Below are 25,057 nucleotides of genomic sequence, written 5' to 3' on the forward strand. Positions count from 1 at the left end.
AATAATGATTGATAGGTCAACAACAGGTTCTTGACCCAATTCCTTCTTCCTTTAGAGCAAAGTAAACTTTTACCTGAGTGTAAATATTCTTCAAGCAACTTCTTTAAAAGCATTCTAAAAAACCAAACAACCTAGTCAAAAAATGGGCAGAAGACCCAAGTAGACACTTCTCCAAAGACATATAGATGGCCAACAGGCACCTGAAAAGATGCTCAGCATCACCAATTACTAGAGAAATGCAAATCAAAACTATAATGAGGTATCACCTTACACGGGTCAGAATGGTCGTTATCAAAAAGTCTACAAATAGTGTGCCAACGTAGATTCATTAGTTGTAACAAATCTGCCACTCTGGTGAGGGCTGCTGGTGATGGGGGGCTATGTACATGTGGGTGCAGAGGGTGTATGAGAAATCTCTGTACCTTCCTCTAAATTTTGCTGTGAACCTAAGACTGCTGTAAAAAATAAAGTCTATTTTTTGTTTTCATATTCTTTTTCATTAAAGGTCATTATAAAGTCTATTTTTAAAAAAGTCAACAAATAAATGCTGGAGAGGGTGTGAAGGAAAGGGAACCCTCCTACTTTGTTGGTGGGAATGCAGATTGGAGCAGCCACTATAAACAATCGGATGGAGTTTCCTTAAACAACTAAAAATGGAGTTATATGATCTAGCAATCCCACTCTTAGGCATATATCTGGAAAAGATGAAAGCTCTAATTTGAAAAGATACATACATCCCTATGTTCACTGAAGAATTATTTACAATAGCCAAGACATGGGAGCAAACCAAATGTCCATCAAGAGATGACTGGATAAAGAAGATGTGGTATATATACACAATGGAATATTACTCAGCCATAAAAAATAATGAAATAATGCCGTTTGTAGCAACATGGATGGACCTAGAGATGATCATACTAAGTTAAGTAAGTTAGAGAAAGACAAATATCATATAATATCACTTATATGGAATCTAAAAGAAATGATACAAATGAATTTATTTACAAAACAGAAATAGACTCACAGACATAGAAAACAGACATGTTTACCAAAGGGGAAAGGGGTGGGAGGATAAATTTGGCATTTGGGACCAACAGATACACACTGCAACAAGGACCCACCGTACAGCACAGGGTACTCAACACCCTGCAACAACCTACAATGGAAAAGAATCTGAAAAAGCATGGATACAAAAATACACACACACACACACACACACACACGAATCACCCCACTATACACCTGAAACATTTAAAATAAGCCATAACTCAATTAAAAAAAAAAAAGGAGCACTCTCAACAGCCATTTCCATGTTAATAGTCGGATGAGGATTGTAGCCTTCAATCTGAAAAGCCTTCAGCCTTGAAGTCATCAATTTTCTCACTTTTTCAAAGGATCTTGAGCTTCGAGAAAGGGCTTGGTTCTTGCTGAAGCTGCATTTCAGCAGCTCAGTGTGATTCAGGTAAATGTATGCATCTCCTGAAGTGCGTACAAAGTCGCCTGTGATGTGTGTGATCATGTAGGTGTAGTGGGCGATGTTGAAGGGCACACCCAGGCCCCTGTGTCCAGACCAGTGGTACAGCCGGCAGGACAGCTCACCTCCTAGAACTGGCAAAGGGCATGGCCCGGGGGGAGGGCCAGGAGAGGAAGATCTTTGGGATTCCAAGCACACAGGATGATTCTTCTGTCGTCAAGGTTGGTTTTGATCATGTCAGCCACCGTTTACAGTTGGTCTACTCCCTGACCCGAATTAATCTGAATCCATATCTTCGTATTCGGATCCCAAATGCCTCCTACACTGGGCCTAAATCCCCTTCCCTGGTGGAGAATCCCAGGCTGTCGGAGAAGTCTCGGGACCCATTGGCATCCCAGGAAGACAGCTCCTCAATGTTTGTGAATTTCGTGATAAACCACAGCAACTCCTCCCAAACACTTTTCCAGAAACCACGTTTGGTTGTCACCAGGGGAAACTCATCTCTCAGGCTGTAGCGCGCCTGCGTGCGGAACACCAGCAGGGTGCGGGTGCGGGTGTGGGTGGAGGGGCAGATGCGCTCATCCTCCCGGACGCCGCAGCCGAGGGTGCGCTCCCTGTGCTCTGGTCCTGCAGCTCCCCGGGGGGCGCGGCGCCGGGCGGGGCGCGGCTGCGGGGACCCCACGGCCGCGGGCGAGGCGGCCCAGCCCTTTCCGGGAGCCCTGTTTCCCGCCACCGCTCCGGACACTCCGCCTTTTCCTGTGACCCCTGAAGTCTTTCTTCTCAGGCACAGTTTCAACCCCCGTTTTCTTTCTTAAACACAGTAAACACACTTGCAGATTTAGTCCAGTATCTGCAGTTGATAGGTTAGTTTCTGTCGTCTGCCGTTCCTGCTGGCTCTCATTCACGGTGAGTTAAATCCTTCCGTGGTTCGGGCTTTTTGACTCTGAGTTCGTATTTTTTTGTACTTTATGCACGAGAATTTTTGAGGCCCATGTGAAAGGTGGGTTCTTTGAGGATTTTCATTTGTTTCTGCTGGATGTCTGGGGCACCACCAGTGTGGGACCCTCCTATCCTCAAGTACCTGTTTTAGGTTTCTCAGTCTACTGAGGTGTTATGAATTTGGGCTACAAACTTTTGAAAGAATCAGCTTGTGTTGAGAATTCTCAAGGGAGATTTTTTTCCTGTCCATCTGGAGTCACGTGGGAGGACCGAGCTCAGCTCTCAGATCAAGTGATGGGGAATGATGCAGACACGTGGTTACTCCGCATCTGAGTTTGGTGAGCAGGGATACAGGAGTTTAGATCTCACTAGACATTTCAGAAACTTTCTTCCCTTTTTTTCAGATGTAAGTTGGGGAACTTTTCTGCCTTGAGAACTGATCAAGGCTATTATAAATGGTAGGTTAGATCCAAGGCAATTTGTTTAATGCTGTCATTATATAAGTTGCTGATCTTTCTTCTGTCGTTTAAGTTCATGCTACTTTTGAATGTCATTATTGAAATTGCTTCAGGTTGTATATATGAATGCATGTATTAGATACGTATGTGTGTGTATTACTTGCGGATGGTATCCATTCTGCCCTCCTATATTTCTTTCTTAATTGCAATTACAACCTAATAAGACAGATCACCTGGAACCAGTTTCCATCAACCTTTCTCTGGTTCCTTCATTCGAAAAATACTTGAGTGCCTCCCTTGAGCCCGGTGCTGTGCTATGTGCTCATTCAAATTTGTTTAGGTCAGTGAATACTGTGCACTCTATATTTGCTAGATACTACCTGGATGAATAATGCGCACTCCCGGGACCCAAGAAAATCAGTTTAGTTAGAGAGAAAAATTTAAATTTTAGGACAAATCATTTGGCAGTTTTGCATCGATCGACACAAAATATGGGCACAGCTTCTTTAACTAGCTGCTTGTGAAAACTGCATTTTGTATAATTATGGGTTCTCCTTAATCCAAGTGAATGAGGACAAAGTTACTTTTTTGCACTTTTTTCTATTTTACCTCTTTCTGAAACACACTGGGGTCTAACGTCTCCTTTCCCTTTAGCATTTAGCAAGTAAGACATAAGTATGATTTCCAACATGCATAAATGACCCGTGTCATAAACGAAGGAATTTTATCTTGTGTCCTCATAGTGGGGAGTGTTGTGGATGGTGATATTTTCCAAGATCCTATAAGGATTTGACAGGACACAAAGCAACAAGGCCCAGGTATTGGCTGGACAGCCCAGGTTTATTTTAAATATAGGAAAATACCACCAATAAAAAATAAGTGGGGAGAACTGTTTGAATTATAGAAAGTTTTTTTTTTTTTTTAAAGGATTGCAGTGTTCTTATTTTCAGAGATACTGAGTAATGTGAATGAGGCAACCTGATACTGCCTGCTACCACTTCTAAGGAAATCCGCTGGAGCGACTGAGATAGAACTATGAGTAGTTCATCACTTATTTGTTTTAAAAAAGGGTGCTTCCGAGTAATAACAACAACAACAGTAACAATAATAACACCACCACCGAGTGTTTATTGTGTGCTAGGAACTTTCCTAAGTGTGTTGCCAACTCTAATCTTTATGACAGTCTACTATGAAGTGTGTATTATTATGGTCTCCATTTTTCAGATAAGAAAACTGAGGCACAGTACTTTGTCCAGATCACGACAGTGGTGAGAGAAGATTCAAACCCAGGAGGACTGACTCTAGAGTCCATGGTCCTAAGCTTTAACTGCTTCCAGTTTGCCTTTTAATTACAACAGTGTGAACATTCGCACTTGCCATCTTGTTTTCCATCATATTTTTATATTATTACTTCACTTAGCAAATCTTTTTTTATATAGATTGTAAAAATGCCACCCAAGACATTGCCCAATGCATTAAAAGTTAAGATTAGTGGAGTCCAAATTTACAGATTGCAAGGTCGGCTGTTTTTATGGATGGTGGTTTACGTTCTGAAATACTTACACTGTATGCATGTATAAAAAGTACTATTACAGAAGCAGAGAGAGAGAGCCTCACATGCACCAAAACTCCACAGCGATTAAGGGGGTAATGCACAGTGATGTCTGATCTTCTTAGGGAACAGACTGTTCTCTTCTAGTCTTTGAATGTTCACGCTGATATTTAGAGCAGGGTGTCCGCATTAACCCGTTCCATTAGATGGTGGTCTGCAGTTATGCTTCTGTTGTGCCTCTGTCCTCCCTGGGGAAGAGAAAGATGATGGATTCGGCATAAAGCTGGACCTCACTGTATAAGTAAGTCGCCTGACTGCTGTGCACATTAGGGTAACTTTCATGATACATAGAGGTAATACAATGGAAATCACAGTTTAGAAACCCAATTTATCTTGCTGTGAATAGAATTGCCTCCAATCCTGACGACAATTAGTTTTGTTCCATAACGCTGTAATAGAAATGTGACATTGAAAAACTACTTGCAATCTACTAAAGCACTCATCGATCACAAGTTCATGCCACAGAGGGAAAAATGTTAATTCCACTTACTTGAAAAAACATAAAGCGTTTTTTTTTTTACAAAGAGCGGCCACAAGGTCAGGGTGCGACTGCTGAGGTGATGAAGTGAAGGCTTCCCCGAAACTTTGAGTTGCTTATACATTCTATTAAAGCTGCAAAATTCTGCTGATTCTTGTTTCTCAAAACCACCGGGGTTGCGGCTCAGTCCCATTATGGATGAGGCGGGGAGTGATGCCAGCTGTTAATGTTTCCTGGAACTGCACTGCCGCTGACGCTCTTGGCTGGCCTTGGGTTTCCTCCTTGGCTCCAGCATCCTCTTCCTCTTCTCCCAACAATGCCTGTCAAATCGGTTCAGTACTGACACTGTTGTGTGGAAAAGCCCCATCCATATTGCACCTCACATTCACGGTGCAAATAAAAAGCCCCCTGCTCTGCAGTACTCTAGAAATTTAAAAAAAACCCTGAAATATGGGTAACTTATTTTTCCCATCATCAAGCGCATTAAAAAAAAAATCTAGCTTGATAAGATGGGACTCAGATATCTTGCAACTCAACTGTACGTATTTATGAATTTGAGTTTCCTCATGGGTACATGGGGGATGATAGCTACCATGTGTGGTTATTGTGGAGTTAAACGTTAGCTGTGCAGGGTGCTGGCTGTCATTACTAGGCGACGTGAGAGTTGGTTCCCACCTTCAAGGAGCTTGTTCTGGAAGGAGAGAGAAAGCGTGTGCAGAAAAATCTATGCTTCAAGGCAGAAGGGGTGATGGCCGTGAAGGAGCCTCGGGTGCCTTACTGCAGGTGCTATGGAGATGGACTATGGGCTGTGATTCGGCGACAACCTCCTGACCGGTCTCCCTGACCCCTGTCTTACCCCCTGCCAGTCTGCTCTTCAGAAAACAGCCAACACGTCCTTTCTTAAATGCAAATATGATCACGCTTAAAATCATTGTTATTATTAGGAGCTGGCTCACACGACAGTAGAGGCTAAGAAGTCCCGGGATCTGCATTCGTCAGGCTGCGGATCCAGGAGGACCAGGGCTGTAGTTTCCAGCTGAATCCAAAGGCTGAGAACCAGCATAGGCGATGGTGTGAGTTCCAGTGCGAGGCCAGGAAAAGACCAGCCTCCCCGCTCAAAATGTCAGGCAAGTGGAATTCTCTTGTTCTCAGCCTTTTGATGCTCATGTTGTCCCACTTCTGGCCAGTAACAGTTCCCTTCAGGTGGGTTTCAGTGACTTTTTTGACAAGTCCCTGTGAACTTTGATGGTTTCCTTCCTCTCTAGAGCAACAGAGGGCTCCAAGCTCATCTTGTACTGTCTCCTGCCCTCGGCCTGGAAATCAGCTCTTTCTCCAAGGAGGCCCAGCTCCTTTTGGTGGCTGGTCACATTTGAGTCCCACATCTGATCACAGGGTGCTCATGACTGGACTGTTACGGCTTCCGGGACTTCTGGGTAGACGAGAGCTATGAAATGTGCATTGAAAAACCCTATGAGTCCATTCTGAAATTTCCAATTCAAATTTGACTTTGTTGAGTTTTTATTTAAAAAATTCCACATTTGGCCCTTTTCTGAAGTCTCCATTCTTAATAACAACATACTCTTCTACAGCGTCATCATACTACATATATGAATAGTTAAACATAACTGTACCAATATTACTATGAGCAATTAGACGACTGAATAAAGGTTAAGGTGGTTTTTTTTTTTTGTCCTTAGAAAACATCTCATTAAATAAGTGTGGCCAAATACTGTGTTTTAAAGCCGTTTGAATAATTTCTTTTCTCCATGTGGTAAATTATCTTTTCTAGTGACTTATGTAGCACCATTAATGAGTCTTCATTAAACTTGAATTCTAATAGACTTAGTTCCTAGGGGGAGGGGCACTGAAGATTAGAGTTGCATTCTAAATCAATTAGTCAGAGCAACAAAAACACGGAAAGATCTGTTGTATAAACATGTGGTCACATAACAGATTCTCTCTTCCTGAGGCTGTCAGGGAGTGCAGAGCAGCAGATGGAGAATTTTCCTGCCAGTGTGAGTCATTTAGCTTCCTAGTTAACATCAAGCTTCTGCAGGTTTCTTAATACACAGCGAACCATAGGTAAGACCAGATTTCCTATCACCTGCTGGTTCCTAGGTCATGTTGGTGGGAGCATGTCATGAACAAAGGGCCAGGAATGTGGTGGGGTTAGAAGCAAAGAAGGCAGTTGCTTTTCAGGGGCATTGAAAGCAGGGATGAAGCCAGTGCCTGATGATTTTACTGCTTCGGTGGTTTACCTTCGAGTACAGCTGGGGCAGGAAGAGTGAGAGAAGGCAGATTAATTTTAGGGAAAAGAGATGGTAAGAAAGGAAGGAGGGGCAGGAAGATAAAAATTACAGTAGCTCTTCCTGTACCAGACAGACACTGTGCTAAGCAATTTAATTAATTTAAATAGTTCTCAGAACTCAAATCACTTCCACAGTATTTCTTTAGAATGGACTGGAGGGTGTGTATTACTAACACCATTTTAGTAAAACATTTTACCCTCTTATTGGGTTTTGTATAATATAGTGATCTGCTGAATTAAACATTTTCGTAGACTAAATGCACACTTTGGGTTGAGGCTGAGACAAAGTCTCTCCCTCAGTGTTTTTGTAGAGACATAATTAGGAAGATCAGTATTATAATCATTTTCATTTTATTTTCCCAAGCCCCTAGCCTAGCCCCAGGCTCATAATACGTGCTCAATAAATGCTTGTTGAATGATTGAATTGCTCAATTACTTTTCAGATCCTCCCAACCCCAAGATGGAAGGGGAAACTAAAAATATACTCATGAAAATTTAATGCAGGCATACAATTAGATAAGGAAATATATTGATTGGAAATGCTGTAAATGTTGAAATAAGCATGTACTCTCTACTAAAGTAAAAGGAAATATCTAAAAAATCTGTGGATAATATAATAAGCTTTCAGTGCTATAAAAGGAAAATCTTGGAAATCATCCAAATTCTCATTTTGTAGCTAAGAAACCTTTGATCAGATAGGATTGTGACTTTTGCAGGGCCACACCCCTGTTAGGGACACAGTCAGCTGGACCTAGTTTCTGACTCCTCCTCCATTCCGGCACATACTCCACCCTGACATCACACCCAGTGCCCAGCCAAGGACAGAGAGGAGGGACTGACTTCCATGTTCACTGAACTCCATATAATTAGTTTTAGAATCCTGGGAGAAATCAGGCCATTTCCTGTGATGAGAATTAACTCCATAAGTCATGCATTTCAGAAAATAAATGAGAAAATTCAGCAGATAAAAATAAGCCTGTTTAAACTGAGAACCAGATACAGAATAGTCTCTCAGTAGACCAGATAGATCCTGCCATAGTAGAGACATTTTTGCAACGATAACGTAAAACTATTGGATGTCTGGGAGAGAGTTAGTCTTCCATCCTGCCAAGAGGCTGAATAGAATGACTGGTTCTATTTCCAGTTTCCCTCATTTTCATTATCTGTGTTTGGGGTGGACGATCACAAACTTAATTATTTCTGTTTGGAGTAAAGGTGGAGGACAAAACTAATGATGTCATCAGAGGAAGCACGCAGAGAGTATATAACATCCTGGAGATCAGTCAGCTGGAAATTTTGCTAGCACATCACTCCTAGGGCGGTGAGCTCGGTGGGCTCTGAGAGCAGCAGTGAGTTGTGCCAGCTGCCCACTGAGGGTGACAGTTTAAAAACAATGGACTGAAAAATGTCATAAATTTGAAAAACAATGAACTGCCTGGTGTCAGGGTTTAGAGATTGATGGGACTGGTGCCTGGAAAGCCAGAAAGGAGTGTAGAAATTCACACCATTTAAACATTCAGAATGTCCCTTGCTGTGATTCATTTAGAGCCATATAGATATACATGCGTATCTACGTATGCGTGTATGTATACGTACACACACATACATTATTTATATTGTTTTCTGTCTGTGTTTAAAATGCTCAGGAGCTGAAACTTGTTTGGAAACGTTCAGTCGAGCGAAATGGTTCCTTTTGCAATATGCAGTTAGTATTCATGGCTCAGGCTTTAACTTTCTTTTCTCTTTCTCCCTATGTCATTAAAGGTGAAGGGCAAGCGGGAGGGAGAGGGTTTTGCTTATTCTGGTGTGCTCCCAGCAGTGCTGCCGCGCACAGCCGCGAAGGCTCTGCCTTGCACAGCACAGACTGCGATGCGAATGGTGCCCCCACCCCTCAAAGGGGTGCATGGGGCTGCTGGTCTAATGTAGTCAGAGGGGGGTTTGGGTTTGGAAGTGGATCAGTTCACTATTGCTGCTCAATACCCCAAACTTTGTGGTTTAAACCCAAAGCCATTTATTGTAGTTCATGAATTTGTTGGTTCCACTGGTCTTGACTCTGGTCTGCCATGCATCTAGGTGACCAGCTGGTGAGTAGTAGCTGGTGGGTCCCGGGTGACCTTGACAGACACGGCTCCCCTCTGCTTCATTGTTTCTCACAATCCTCCAGCAGGTCATCTCAGGTTTGTTCTCATGTTAGTGGCAGCTAATGTACAAGTGTTTTTCAAGCTTTGGCTCAGTCCAATTTGTTGCTTTCCCATTTGCCAAAGCAAATAACTTGGCCAAGTCCAGAGTCAATGTGAGAAGGCAGTTACCAAAGAATGTGGATACAGGGAGGTGTGAAAAGTTGGGACTCTTAAAACTCTCAAGGCAATCAGTCTAACTGAGTCAGCAAACAAAAGGCTATCATGAATGCTGACGGTCATTGTTGTTCAAGTCCGCCTTGTTTTACTTTGGAGTTTGCATTTAGTCATTTATTTATCCATCCAACATTTATTAGGGAACTGTCACGTTTAGACATTGTTCTAGAGGCTGGAACAAACTTTGTGCTTAAAATGGTTACCTGGTGGGACAGGATTTTCTTTGTCCCTGCCACCTTCTGTTTCTTTTCTAATCTTAGGTATGAAGGGGGTCTTTTGTAAATCGGAATAAAGAGGTAGAGATTTTGTTAACGTAGCAATAAATCAAAAGTTTGCTCTTTTGTCAAGAGATGTCGATGTTAACTGAGGAAGATTTGAAGGTCCTGAAGCATCTTTACACAGGAATATCGCCCCTCTTGGGTGGAGCTGGGACTTGGAAAAGAGGGAAGTGAGGTAGAAGAGAACTGAAGAGATGAGGTGGTGCAGGGAGAGTGGGAAGGGAGGGAAATACAGAGGGAGAACTTTAGATACTTATCTGAGGTGGACTGAATTAACTGAAGGATGACATTATGGGAAAGCAAAGGCGTTTTGCGTCTTCCTCTGGTACGTTTGCATAATTGGCAAATGCTTTTCCGTGGTGTGTTGTCTTAATGTGACCTCCCAGACCCTACGGGGCAACTGAGGCACTTTGTTATGTGGGGCTATTGAAGAGCCACCCCGTTAGCTTGCTCTGTTCTTCCCCTCACATCCCCTCACACCTGCCCAGGCTCCTCTTCATCCTTACCGTGTGTCAGTCACCGTCAGCTTCCTTTGGCTTTAGGAGACTCCCCCTTCAGCTGGACCTCAGTTATTAGTCATTTTAATTTTGCCTTCTGTAGAGTTCTAGAATTCTCATCGTCTTCGATCTTTATTCTTTAACAACATTCCCACAACCTAGCTCCCAGCAGATGACCTTGATTCTGATTTCATTCATTCATAGGACATTAAGGCAGCCCCAGTGATCGGGCGAAGCAGGGTGGCTGCAAACAGTACTACGCAAATGATAGTAACAATTGAGTGCTTATTGCTGTAAGCACTCAGTTAGCGTGCCTGTAGTGATGTTTTATACACACTCAAGCTCACAATGGCGACCTGATTATCCTCACTATAGATGAGAAAATGGAAGCGCAGAGAGGTGACATAACTTGCTGAAATAACAGAACTGGTGGCAGAGCTGGAATTTGAATCCAAGTGGTCAGGCACAGGGGCACGAGGTAAATAAGGGCCATTCCTGACCGCAGGGAGTGACCGCACATTCACTTTCTCTTTTCATCTGTTATCACAGTCTCTCACTGTTTCAAACATTGCCTGCCTTCCTTCATTCTTAAGAAAAGTTCCTTGACTTTTCTAAGTTTACCATTTACATGATGTTTTAATTCCTGTCTCTACTGCTTGCCCTCCCTCCTGCCCTCACCTCCAGCGAGACCTCGCTCTTCGTCGTCTTGGCTTTTCCTTCTGTCTTCTGTCACTTCGTCTCTGCTGGCTGTCCTCTAACGAACTGTCCTCTAACTTGTTGTTTTCTTGAATCACAAGACGAAAAAAATCGTACCTTTAATAACCTACCTTTAATGGGTTGTGCCTTTCATGTGCCTTTGATGGGATCTGCTCTCCTGGGGTCTCTGAAGTGCACATCAGAACAGACCATCTTTCCCCGGTCGTGCTCAGCCTTCCCGTCTCTGGGAGGACTTCCCTGCTGCCCTGATTGTGTCTTCCTGTCTCCACAACTGGATTTTACTCCTGTTCTTACCTATTGTGGGCGTTGCCCGGTGTTCTGCCCTGTGAACTTGCCTCTAATCTTTTTACTTTCTCTCGCAGTGATAAAGCAGCCATGTAATTTATTGCACCAGAATGGGACCCTGTTGTCTGGGACAGATGCCAAGCCGGGTGGGATGCCAGGATGGTAGGAATAAAGCAGGAATGCACCCGTTCCCCAGGCTCTCTCAGTCCCACATTTTCAACCCCTTACTGGTGGTCTCTGTGTATGTTCGGGGCTTTAAGCTCCGCATATCCCAAATCACAGTCTTCATACTTTCCCTTTTTTTCCTAACCAGCTATTCCTGATTTCCTTACTTTTGCCATCATGCAATGACTGAGACCTGAAAACTTGGATCATTTCAAAGTCCTCTATGGACATCTCATTCCCCAGCCTTTCCTTTTAAGCTTTTTGGGTAGCTTCTCCCTTGTCCCAGCTGTTCTTGCTGCCTCGGGCAGCAGTAATATTAAACAGTTGCTGCTGATTGTTTTTGAACAACGCCTCAAGGGGAAACAAGTTTTTGCTGAGTGAACTCTGAGTCAGGTCAGATAAAGGTGAGCCATGGAAGTGGGGGATTTCAGGGAGCTGCCAGATAGGTTAAATAGTGGGAGGGGGCTTTTGAGGAACCCTTGATCCATTCCGCCCCTTCCAGTGGTTGCTAGAGTGCTGGTTTTCATGGCTATTGTGAACACGAGGCTGCAGGTTTTCAAGATTACAGCAGAGCTTGGGAGACGGGGATGGGAATGTGGCAAGTTAAACAAAACTTCCTGTTTCTAATGGAGATTCAGCTACTTTTTTGAATAAACTCTCCTTGGATTGTAACAGGCTTTCGGCTAATTTCTAGAGTTCTGAAAAAAGATGTGTTTTGGCGATTTTTGTTAGTATTCTTACTGCTTTTATGGGCGGAGTGGATTTTGGGGGTTCCTTACTCAGAAGTCAGAATCCCTTCATGGAATGCTTAGAGCTTCAGTTTCCACTTAATGAAATCCTATTAATAAATTCTGAATTTTTAAACCTTTCCCTGACCATAGGGAAAGAGATTTTTTTTCTTTTTAAAATTTCTACAGTATATTGCATATATCACTTATTCTATTGTCATGAAAATTTGGTGTTCATACAAATAACTTCCAGAGATCAGGGTTCAGGACGGCTGGAGAAAGACTAAAGGATCTGCATTTTAAACAAGTCCTAGGGAACTGGAGTGCTCATAAGCTCATGGGCCAAATTTGATTAAGAAACATTGATCTAAATGGTATTCATACTACTTATCATATACCAATATATATTACATATATATTTATTATTTTATTTTACTTTTTGCATGTCTATATTTCTCTAGTAAAATAAAAACTCTTTGTCTACAGGAACAGTGTCTTGTACCCTCTGAATCCTCAAAGGATTCAATATTATAGGCGACCTTTGAAAAGTTTGCTGATGAATCGATAAGTAAGAGCACTGTTTTCATGAGCAAGAAGTTGTTAATTCCAAACTAGGACCGACCACATAAAACTTCGGGAATTTGGAAACTCACCTGGTAAATTGAAAATTGCCAGCAATTGCTTTCTTAATTAAGGAAGCAGTTAATTTTTAGAGATCTGAACTTGGAAAAAGTACTTCAATCGCTTTCCCAAATTATTTTCTTGAAAAATGCTAAGTACTCAAACTCTAGCAAAATACATACATGAGAAAACTTTGATCTTAGGTGCTTTGAGAGAAAGGAGGGGAAACACTGAACTGCAAAAAGATGTATGTCCTGCTAGTTATTCATTTCTTTTTCTCTCAAGATGAGGTTTTAGGTGAAGTGTCAGCAGTTCTGTCATCATTCATCTTTTTAGTCTCAAAGCTGATAATTTACAGACTTTCTCTGCCATATGGCCGTGTGCCTCTTGTGCATAAAGTAGGCACAGGTTGCCGGGACTGGTGAGGCTGGCTCGGACGCAGATGGCAAAGTTATCCCTGGTCTCAGATTGTCTCTGTGATCCTGTGGTGATTTCTTGGTTGGTAAGTTAACATTCTCTTGTCCAGAGAATCTATGAGATTTAAAGGAGTCTCGTGAGAGACAAAGGTGCTGTAGGATGTTAGACCATAAGGGCAGCACTCCAGTTCCCTGCTGGAGAGCAACAGATTCAGTTGTGAGCACCGCAAGTCTCCAGTAGCATTCAGTCAGCTGTCTTGCCTTACATGAAAGGAGCTCGTTAGAAACTGGTTAGGTGACCACAGGTTCTCTCTCTCTGTGCATTGCGTAGAGAGATATTTGTTTTGGCTTATTTAAGAAGATAGCAGTGAAAACATACCAAAGTGTTTCTGAGTTGTATGTATACCAGACGTGTTTATTAGAAACAGTGGATTTCCATATCAGCATTCAGGACACAGAGGGGGACATCATAGGGAGTGTATATGTGTGTGTGTGTGTGTGTGTGTGTATTTATTCAAAGTTTTATTTAGGTGTAATTGATACATAAAAAACTGCACACTTTGGAAATGTGTAGTATGATGTCTTGACATATAATTATACCAAGTAAACCATCACTGCAGTCAAGGTAATGAGCATAGTCACCTCCCCTAAAATTTCCCCATGCTCCTTTGTAATCTTTCTCAACCATTCCTTCCCTTCCTGTCCTCTCTCCTCTGGAAGGCACCGATCTGCTTTCTGTCACTATAGATTAGTTTGCATTTTCTAGAATTTTACACAAATGGAATAATACAGGGTACACTGTTTTTTTTTGTCTGAATCCTTTCATTCAGTGTAATTATTTTGAGATTCATTCATGTTATAAAGTTTATCAGTAATTCATTCTTTTTACTGCTGAGTACTCCACTGTGTAGATGTACTATAGTTTGTTTATCCATTCACTTGCCGATGGACATTTGGATTGTGTCCAGTCTTCAGCTATTACAAATAAAGCTTCTAAGAACATGCATGTACAAGTATTTATGCTCTTTTATTTCTCTTGGGTAAATATGCTGGGGTAAATGGCAGGATCATGTGTACATATATGTTTAACTTTTTAAGAAAACAGTTGACAATTCCTTAAATGGTTGTGCCATTTTACATTCCCAGCAGTGTAAGGGAGTTCCGGTTCCTCCATTTTCTTGTGAACACTTCATACTGTCTGCCTTTAAAATTTTAGCCGCTCAGTAGGTAATATAGGTAATAGGTACTACATCGAGTTATCTTTTCATGTGTTCATTTGCCATCTGTATATCTTTGGTGAAGTGCCTCCTCAAATATTTAGCTCATCAAAGAAATGGATTGTTTTCTTACAGCTGAGTTTTGAGAGTTCTTTATGTATTCCAGATACACGTCTTTTTATCCATCAGCTGCTTTGCAAATACTTCTCCCCAGCCTGTGCCTTTTATTCTCTCTACAGGATCTTTTGAAAAACAGAAATTTTAACTTTTTGTGAAATCAGTTTATTTTGCTTTTGATTTTAAAAAATATTTTTGTTAGGCAAAGAATTCTAGGTTGACAGTGTTCTTCTTTTAGTATGACTTCTTGTTCATATTATTTCCAAAGAGAAATCTGCTGTCATCTTTGTTCCCCTCTATGCTGTATGTCTTTTTTCTCTAACTTTAAGATTTCTTTCTTTATCACCATTTTTGAGCAGTTTGATTATAATGTGCCTTCATAAGGTTTCCCTTATACTTGCTCTTTTAAAAATTGATATAAGTGATATGTAACATTTAATTAGTTTCATGTGTACACCATAATGATCTGATATATGTATATACTGTGAAATGATCACCACAGGAAGTTTAGTTAATATCCATCACTACACATATTTCTTATATTTGGGATTCCTTGAGCTTCTTGGAATTGTGAGTATTTCGTTTTCATCAGATTTGAAAAAAATTGGTTCAGTATTTCCTTAAATTTTTTTTTCTGTAACCTGTGCCCATTTGTGGGATCCCACCCGATGCCTTCCTGCAGCTCACTGATGCTTAGTTAGTTCATTTGAAAACACTCACTTTTCTCTGTATGTTTTATTTTGGATAGTTTGTATTCAGTTGTTTTTAAGTTTACTGAATCGTTTCTTCTGAAATGTGTAACTTGCCATTAACTCCATGCCAGTGTATTTTTCATCTCAGACACTGTCATATGCATCTATAGAAATTCCATTTGGATCTTTTTATATTGCCGTATCTCTAGTTAACATTTTAAACATATGAAATACAGTTATAAAAGCTGTTTTAATGTCTTGTCTGCCAATTCTAACATCTGTGTCAGTTCTGATTTGCTTTCCCCCCTCATTTTTGGTTGTATCTTTCTGGTTCTTTGCATGTCTGGTAATTTTCTGTTTGGATATAAGACACTGTGAATTTTACCTTGTTACATGCTGGACATTTTTGGATTCCTATTAATATTTTTGAGCTTTGTTCACGGGCCCAGTTGTGTTACTTGAAAACATTTGACCTTTTTGGGTCTTGCTTTTAAGGTTGACTTTGAGAGCAGAGCAGCATTTAGTCTAGGGCTGATTATTCCCCATTGTTGATGCAAGTCACTTCTGTGTTCTCCGCCTGGTGCCCCAAGAATCACGAGTCTCTGCACGCTGGGTGGTGGGAACAGCTGGGCATCACGGCCTTTGACCCTTCAGGCGGTCTTGCCGGGGCCTCCCAGGTAGTTTCTTCACACACGCGCACTCGTCAGTACTCGGCCACACACTTGGGGGAGACCCTCTTCAGATACCTGCAGTTGTCTCGGTGCGTCTCTCCCCTCTCCAGCATCCTGTCTTGTGGACTCCAGCTGTCTTGGTCTTCCCATACTCCCAGATCTATCTCGTTGTCTCAGGTTGTCGGCTGGGCTCTGCCAGGGTTCCCCTCCCTGCGTCGTGTCATGGGACTCTCTGAGGGCAGTAGGCTAGAGTGGTTGCAGCATTCACCTCGTCCGTTTTGTCTTTCAGGGACCCCTGTTCTTTGCTTCCTATGTCCTCTGTCTCGAAAACTATTATTTCATGTGCTTGTCAATGTTTTGGTTTAAGTGGGAAGGTATATCTTTTAACCAATCTTGGCCAGCAGTGTGAGTCTCTGGGAGTGTTTTAAACACCAGCTTGCTCCATTAGAACTGTGACCAAGCCTGAAGACCAAGTTACATGTGGTTCCTAAATAGACCTTTTCTTCTCTCAAAAAATACTCGATTAATTTGTTACTTTTATCATTTGACATCCCTGGTTATTCTGATAGATACTGCCCTCACGAACTCAATGCTCTTTTATCTGGGTGCAAATAGAGTGGATTCTAGCTTTAATTGAAAAGATGTTATTGTGATCATTCTGAGAAGGAGAAAACCGCTCTCTTTGTGGAAGAACATCAATGCTTCAGTTCTATTTAATATGTGGGAGTGAAAGTCTGTTCAGTGTACTGGCCTGACTTGAAAGATTTCACCTGTCATTAGATGGTGGGCAATTATCCACGTGTTTAACCAAGCTCCAGATTTGTCTGACTTTGTCTCTCTTCCCTGTGATATTTCTCTCTGTTTCTGAGATGATAGCTGTTGCATGAAAAAAATTTGTTTTGTTGCCAAATACTTGTGCATCTCAGTGTAAATCAGGTACATTTACTGCAGAGCTTCTTGGAGCCTTGCTGTGCTGATACGCATGTGGTTGTCCAAGCGGGTGTACAGGCTGAGGCCTTTTCCAAACTTGTTTGACTATCAGACCGTATGTTCTTGGAGCATCTCTTGTGGTAGGTGCTCTACACAGTACATGTTAGGAAATGCTGTGTTAGAGAGACATGAAAACCTGGAGTTTTAGATTGCTCTCTGGAACATGCCACCAAAAGCCTTTCAAGTCAAGATCCAGGAAATTTCCTTTTCTTCCTTATTTCCTTTTCCATTTTCCTTCTCTAATCCTTCAAGTCCTTGCAAAACAGAAATTCTGAATCAAGCACTCGATAGGTACCGTTAATGAGGTATATTTAGGGGGAGTGGGGTGGGAAGGGACAGACTGGGAGTTCAGAATTTGTAGATACTGACGGGCATATGTAGAATAGATAAACAAGATTATACTGTACAGCACAGGGAAATGTATACAAGATCTTGTGGTAGCTCACAGAGAAAAAAATGTGACAATGAGTATATGTTTATGTATGCATGTTTATATATATATGTTCGTGTATAACTGAAAAATTGTGCTCTACACTGGAATTTGACACAACATTATAAAAAGACTATAACTCAATAAAAACTGTTTTTTAAAAAAAGAGGTATAGTTAAAGGGAGGAAAGAGAAGTTACTTGTTTGGTCTGGGCCTCAGTTTACTTATGTGTGAAGCAAGAAGGTTGGATTATGATTGTTAATATCTCTTCCTCCTCTTTAATTCTGTGCGTTTTTGATTCAGGAAGGATGATCCCTGACCCCGACGTACTGACTGTCCAGCTGGGGGTGCAAGGCTGATGCCAGTGACACAACTAGCGAGCCGTTCAGAATGGCACATCTCTCTAAGCCAAGGTGTGTGGTGCAGGTTGGAGGCGCTCGACAAGTGCAGAGAGGGGAAACCGGTGAGGCCGGAACATGTCTAACTCACTGTTGTTTTTTCCTGCTACGTTAGGCACTCAACAGAGCCTCCACAACAATGATTTAACAAGAGTGTATTTGGCTGTAGAGATGTAAGATGCATTTACTATGTGTAAAGACTTTATCCCACGTCTGCTTAAGCTCACCTAATAACAGTGCTGCAATGTATGGTTAATGGGAACAGCTCTGTCGATAGAAGCATATGATACTTGTTAAACAATCATTAGGCCACTCATGCTTTCTGTGGAACCTGAAGGCTTGAACTAAGAGGTGTTCTAGGCTGAAGGCGTGAACAGGACCCTAGAATGTTAGCGCTGGAAGAGCCCTGGGGGGGCACCAAGGTAAGGGGTCAGCAATCTTTTTCTGTAGGGGGCCAGACAGTAAGTATTGTATTGTATTGTATTCATTTATTTATTTACATTTTTTTATTGAGTTACAGTCATTTTACAATGTTGTGTCAAATTCCAGTGTAGAGCACAATTTTTCAGTTATACATGAACGTACACATATTCATTATCACATTGTTTTTTTTTGTCGCTGTGAGCTACCACAAGATCTTGTATATATTTCCCTGTGCTATACAGTATAATCTTGTTTATCTGTTCTGCATTTTGAACTCCCAGTCTGTCCCTTCCCACCCCCTGCCTCCTTGGCAACCACAAGTTTGTATTCTATGTCTATGAGTCTGTTTATGTTTTGTATTTATGTTCCTTTTATTTTAGACTCCACACATGAGCGATCTCATAAGGTATTTTTCTTTCTCTTTCTGGCTTACTTCACTGGATAGTAAGTATTTTAGAGTTTGCAGGCTGTTAGATCACTGCTGCAACCGTTCAGCTGGGCCACTGTAGTGCAAAAATAGCCATAGACAATCTGTAAATAATTGGGCATGGCTGAGTTTCAATAAAACTTTACAGACAGAAACAGGAAGCCTGTGGGCTAGGGTTGCTGAAACTTGATCTGGATGAAGACTAGAGTAGTTTAGGGTTTGATCAAGATCACAAGAGATGTGGACTGAATTGTGTCCCACAAGTCATATGCTGAAGCCCTTACCGCTGTGTGATGATATTTGGAGATAAGGACTGCAGGGAAGTAATTAAGGTCAGATGAGGTCATGGGATGGGTCCCTGATGCAATCAATTCGTGTCCTTATAAGAAGAGGCATCAGAGAGCATGCTTTCTTTCTCTTTCTCTCGCCACCATGTGAGGAGCCCGCAAAGAAGCAGTTGTGAAATAACAGAAAATACAGTTGTCTCCGCCCCTTGTTCCTGGCGCAGAGCTTCTAAAGTGCCTTGCAATTTCCCTGGGTGACGGGTGGTGGGAGCATCTTTTGTTCTAAGGAGGCTGCTCTTGGTGAGTGGGCTCCGGGATGGGGGCTGGCCACCAGAAAGACCAAGCCATGATTTGAAGCTTGTAACTTTCAGCCCCATCCCTCATTCTCCAGAGAGAGGAGAGGGACTGGAAATTGAGTTAATATTGATCATGCCTTTGTGATGAAGCCTCCATAAAAATCCCCAAAGTACAGGGTTCAGAGAGAGGTTGGTGAACATATTGACATGCAGGGAGGGTGGCACACCCCAACCTTTCCGGGACAGACCCTTCCAGATCTCAGCTATGTATCTCTTCATCTGACTGTTCAGTTGTACCCCTTAAAATATTACTCGTAATAAATTGACAGTAGTAAGTAAACTGTTTTTTGGGTTCTGTGAACCACTCTAGCAAATTCTCAAACCTGAGGAGGGGTTCACGGGAGCCTCTGGATTACAGTCACGTCTGGCAGAGGTTGTGGATAACCTGGGGACCTGCTACTTGATTGACATCTGAGGTGGGAGGCGGTCTCGTGGGACTGAGTCTTCATCCCATGGGGTCTGTGTTAACTCTCATCAGTGTCAGAATTGGATGGAGTTGAATTGAACTGTCGGACACTCAGCTGGTATCAGAGAATTGGTTGGAGGAAGGGAAGAACCCCACACATCCGGTGTATGCAGCGTTTTGAATGTGAGAGGAAAGGAAAAGACAGTGAATTTCCTTGACAGTGGTCACCTGCAGGCCAGGAAGAGCGCTCTCCCCAGAGCCTCACCGGGCTGGCAACCTGGTCTTGGACCTCCAGCCTCCAGAACTCTGGGGAAATAAATCTCGGCGGTTTCAACCCCCTGGTCTGCAGTGTTTTGTATGTCCCGTGCAATATTTGGGATGTACGTATACTAAAAAATGATATCTTATTTATCTGAGATCCAGATTTGTTTGTCTTGCATTTGTATTTGCGAACTCTGGCCACCCTACTCAAGAGGCCACGCTTTCCATTTCAGCCAGAACTTGCTTTGAATGATGAAAGCTGGCGATAGCATTCCGAGAAATGTAAGACACCAAAGAACTCTGCTGTGTCCTTTTTCACTTGTGTTACTGCCCTGTGTTGGCCAGCTACTTACGCTGAGAATGGTGACGTAAAAGGGAAGAGAAAAATCAGGCAACCTAAAGTCCCCGTCTTTTTCAGTCCTTTCTTACTGGTCAGTTGGCCTCATGTAGAGTTGCTAGAATGTGCACGTATCAAGAAGTGAAATAAAAACACTGGGATTAATTTTGTGCAGTGTTCCCACTGTTTCATAAGAGCTAAATAACTGTACAGCTACGAGAAAATAAAATAGGGAAACCCAAGAAGGTTTTCCTAAGGAAGTGATTTCTTATGGGGAGATCTGAAAAATGAGTAAGCATTAACCAGGTGAAGGAAAGGTATGGGGTGTAAAAACATGGGCAGAGACCTTGAGATGAGAGGAAGCGTGATGATTTGAGGAACTTATAGGGGCCTGGATGGCTGGAGCACAGATATGCAAAGAGCCTGGAACAAGTAATATGGCCTGGCCACTCAGAACCTCGCAGGCTGGACTAGCGGTTGTCCTGGCATATTGAGAAGCCCTGCAGAGCTTTAAGGGCCTTTCAGGTTATTCAGCCTGCAGTGCATTTCAGGAGAACAAAAATGACTGTGAGAAGGCCAGTTAAGAGACGCTTGCTGTATGATGGTGGTTTAAATCCAAGCTCTCAGTGGTGGCCGAGCTGGAGAGGAGCAGATGGAGGTGAGGGAGTCTTAGGAGGACTTGGTAAGGGTTGAATATGGGAGTGAGGGAGTGCGTGGTGTTGGCTAATCCCCACACGCCTGGCCTGTGGAACTGGAGAGGTTGGCCTGTGGGTCCTTGGGCGGGAGACTCTAGAAGAGAGCTGGGTTTCAGAGGACAGGTGGGAGTGGGTTGTGACTGAGTTTGAGGCGCCCATGGAGGTATTGGCTAGGCAGCTGGGTATGCGGGCCTTGGGTAGGCTTTTCCCTGACCACAATGAACATTTGTGATACCTTCCAAAGGGAAAGTGAAAGTATTTTGGATGAAAAATGAATGCAGAAAGACTGACTTGCCTGTCTGTGCTTCATGATCGCGGGCAGACTCCCTGGAGCTGCGTCCGATGGAAATCCCAGCACTGGGAGCGGCTTGAAGGGAAAGGATGCAGACCAGGATCCTCCCTCCTGAGTTTCATAGATGAGATGGGAGCTTCTTCAGACAGTGATGCCACAGCCTCTGGTCTCTTCCCATCCACATTTACAATGAAATCTGAGCTGCCTTCTTAGAAGATCTTGCATGATTCGGCCTCAGTCCCCCTCTCTAATGTCATCTGACCCCCCTCTCCCTAGATTCTAGCCGAGTTGGCTCCCTGCTTTTTCATCTCTCAAACCAAACTTCCTCTGCCCCAGGCTATTTGAACTGGCACTTCTCTTCTTCACCTCCCTTATTCTCTTAACAGCAGCTCCTTCCCTGCATGAGATTCCAGCTTAACTTCCTCCTCCACGGGGACCTGTCCCTGTTCACCCACCCTAAGTGCTTGCCCCCATCACCTTCTATTCCACTACCCTGTTTTATTTTCTTCATCGATCTCACACTCGCTGAAATTGGGTTTATGTATTTACTCACCTATTTCTCCCTATCGAGTGAAGTTTCACGAGAAGGGCAGCTGGGTCTGTCCTGTTCAGAGCCGCCACACCAGCCCCTGTCACAGAGCCTGTTAAGTGGCGGTGCTGAGCACGCTTCTGTGTAGCGGATGAATTCTGTCAGGCGCTGGGAAGACACAGATACTGAGCAGGAATCCAAATCTTGAGGGCTGCAAGTGTCAGACTTTGGAGGAATGTTGGTGCGTTGGAGAAGGGTAGGGTGTGGGGCGCAAGTTCTGTGCGGAGATCCTAAGGTCAAATAGCTCTGAAAAGTCCGCTGGAGACCCTCCTAGCCCTCCTCAGCCTCGCCGACCTACTGTGTTAACCCAAATCCCCTTGGATGCAATGAAACCGTGTGCACGGTGCCCCCAGCCCCCTGAGCAGCGTGGCTCGGAGGCTGCTGTCTGGTGCGCCCGGGCGCTGCTGCCGCCGGCAGGTAAGCTGTACATAGAAACACTATACACACCCTCTTTGAGAAAGAAAATAAAAAATCAAAGGCATGAGTCCCCTTTAAGAAGGAAGTCCTCTTTAATTAAAGGAAAACTAGGGAACAATTCACCTGGTCCTAAAATTGCTTAGATCCTATTAAGTTGGGTTTATGATCTAATAAAGCAGACGAAGGGCTGTGGGTAGACGAACAATCAACCGAGATGAAGGTTTTTGAGAAAGATGAAAATTGATGAAGTCCTCTGTTCTCTCCCAGAAGGGGACAGATTTCTTCACTGGAGTTTTCTTCTGTGCAATTTAAAGAGATAGGGACTGTCTTGCTGTTAAATTGTCTTGTTACAAGACTAACTCCTGTGCTTGTAAAGCCTGTCTTGATCATTGCAGAAAACCGCAACACACGGTCAGGTGAGGGAAAAATGATAGGTCAGAACTACTACCCGCTTACTCATTGCAAATGCAACTGAGCCTAGAATGAACTTTTCTAGCAACAATGTTGAGAATGAAGCCTCCAAATGAAGAGTTAGTCATAATCTGAATCCTGAATGGCATCAGTCGGTGACAGCCCTCTGCACTGGTCCCTGGTATCCGCTGCTGCCATCTCCAGGGTCACACCTCGGTGGTACTGGGACGGTCACTGCCAATGTCTGCCTCTCTGATCCGTTAACTCATCTCCATATGTGCTTAAATCCCTGATCAACCCTCTTCTGATGGAGATATTCTTTAAAAAATACCACTTTTTCTGAACAGAAAGTTCCTTTTATATACTTAAAAAAATACAGAAAAATATAAAAATCCCTGTATCATGTCACTAGGGGGAGAAAGGTTAATATTTTGGGATTTTTTTTTACCTGAGCTAAGTTGTTTTATTTTTAGAAAATTTGTCTCACAATATATTATTTCCTGTTTTTTCACTTAATGTTATATCATGAACATTTCCTCACCACATAAACTTTTTTTTTGTGTGTGAAGATGATTTTAATGGTCCCCCAAATATTCCATTGTGTAGATTACTAGTGGAACTTTTAGACAGGTGGATTGTTCCCAACCTCCTCCCTCTCTCTCTCTTTCCCTCCTTCCCTTCCTTGAGTTTTGTAAACCTCACTTAAGCTGTTATTTTTTTTTTCCCAAGATGGCAGATTGAGTTATAAATTGAAGCCATAACCTAACAATCTTAAGTAGCATTCCACATTTAATTAAAGGCAATTTATTCATTAGTAGTCACAGAAAAATGAAAAAAATGTGGAGCTGGGGAAGGACACTTGAGTAAGTACTGCCAAATTCCAAACTTTCGCTTCCCGTGACGGTAGGGTGTAGTTTTAAGACCAACACTGCACAGAGGAAGGTTTTACTGTCATACAGACTAGTTACCATTCAGGCTACAAACTGCGTCTTGCTCTCTCACCTCAAAGGAGATGCTTTTACAGAAGCATCTTCGGCTACACCTTCAAATCTGAGTTGCTCTGGACATTTGTCTCCTTTGCTGCCAGGCAGAGACGCCTGGCATGGGTTTCTGCTCCACCCCTCTGGCTGTGTGATTCTGTTCCTTTTAACACGTTATATTCTGCACCAAGTTCAGTTCATCCAGGAGATTCTTTGCTGCCTTGTATTCTTTATCATGCTGCCATTTGGGGCAAGAATCCTTCAAGACTACGAGCGATCTTTTTCTAATGGACATCAGACCGATAGTGGGGCGAGTCATGCTACCTTTTCCCAACCCGTCAAACCCTCATGTGCTTGATTGGAGCTCGCTTCGCTCTTCCAGCCAAGCGGGTTGCTACCTGCTGGATTTATCAGCTGATTCTCCCGGAAGTGACCCACGTTCCTTTAGTTGCGGAGATGAGCACCAGAACGTTGCGGTGGCAGAGAAGGTCACTGCAGTGACAATGCAGATGTCTTTGAGTAGAAAACACGCTAAACCCAGTGCAAAGCACGTGAGGTCCTGGATTCCAGGTTTAGGATGAAGCTGGGAGAAATTCTCAGAGTTCCCTCATGAAGAGCTTTTCTCCCATGTTCAGGAAGAGGTGATGAAGGATCAGATGTGATAGACCCTTGGTCTTCTTTACTCCTTTCTCAGAGAGAGCTGTGTTCTTCGGAGGAGCTGCAGTAGCAAAGGCAGAAAGCGCCACGTGGGACAAAATAGTGAGCCGGCAGCGAGCAGCCTCGGGACACTGGTGGTCCGGACAGGAGAACTAGTCAGCTGTGGTGCTGAGGGGGTGGCTGCTAATTTTTTTTTAATCCGATGATTTTTATGAACATTTTTGTTGGGTTAGAGCTCTAGAAGTATTTGGGAAGACATAAAAGCTCAATTATTTTTGGTATGAAAACTCAGCTTCTTTTTCTCTTTCTTTTTGAACCCTGTTGGTGGAGGTCAGACAATCAGTCCTCGGGAAGAGGCTTGGAGGGTGGCCGGGGTTCGCAGAGCCTGTGAGGCTGGCCCTGGGGGTCCAGGCTGCTTCTCTGCGGCAGCTGAGGCCTCTGCTTGCAGGTGATGTTTCCCTTTAGAAAACATTGTGCCTTCTGCAAGATTTCAGGTCTCCTTTCTCAATGCTGCTATGAGTTCAGAAAGAGGCGGTGTCAGCAGGGTGGAAGCAGGTGCTTGGGGCCGCAGCGGGAGCGAGCAGGACAGGACTGTGTGTGCAGGAACAGGTGGTGGCATCCTCACGGGCCTGGGTTGCATACTGGCGGAAGTCCTGGCTGACCATGTCATTATTCAT

The 25,057-nt window shown here is 43.1% G+C and overlaps 1 pseudogene; it reads right to left on the bottom strand.

Moving 5' to 3' along the window:
* Positions 1–1,070: 1,070 nt before the first annotated feature.
* On the bottom strand, positions 1,071–25,057 carry LOC105062159 (thymidylate synthase pseudogene; annotated as a pseudogene).

This window comes from Camelus bactrianus, chromosome 12 (assembly GCF_048773025.1).
Source record: "Camelus bactrianus isolate YW-2024 breed Bactrian camel chromosome 12, ASM4877302v1, whole genome shotgun sequence".
NCBI lineage: Eukaryota > Metazoa > Chordata > Mammalia > Artiodactyla > Camelidae > Camelus > Camelus bactrianus.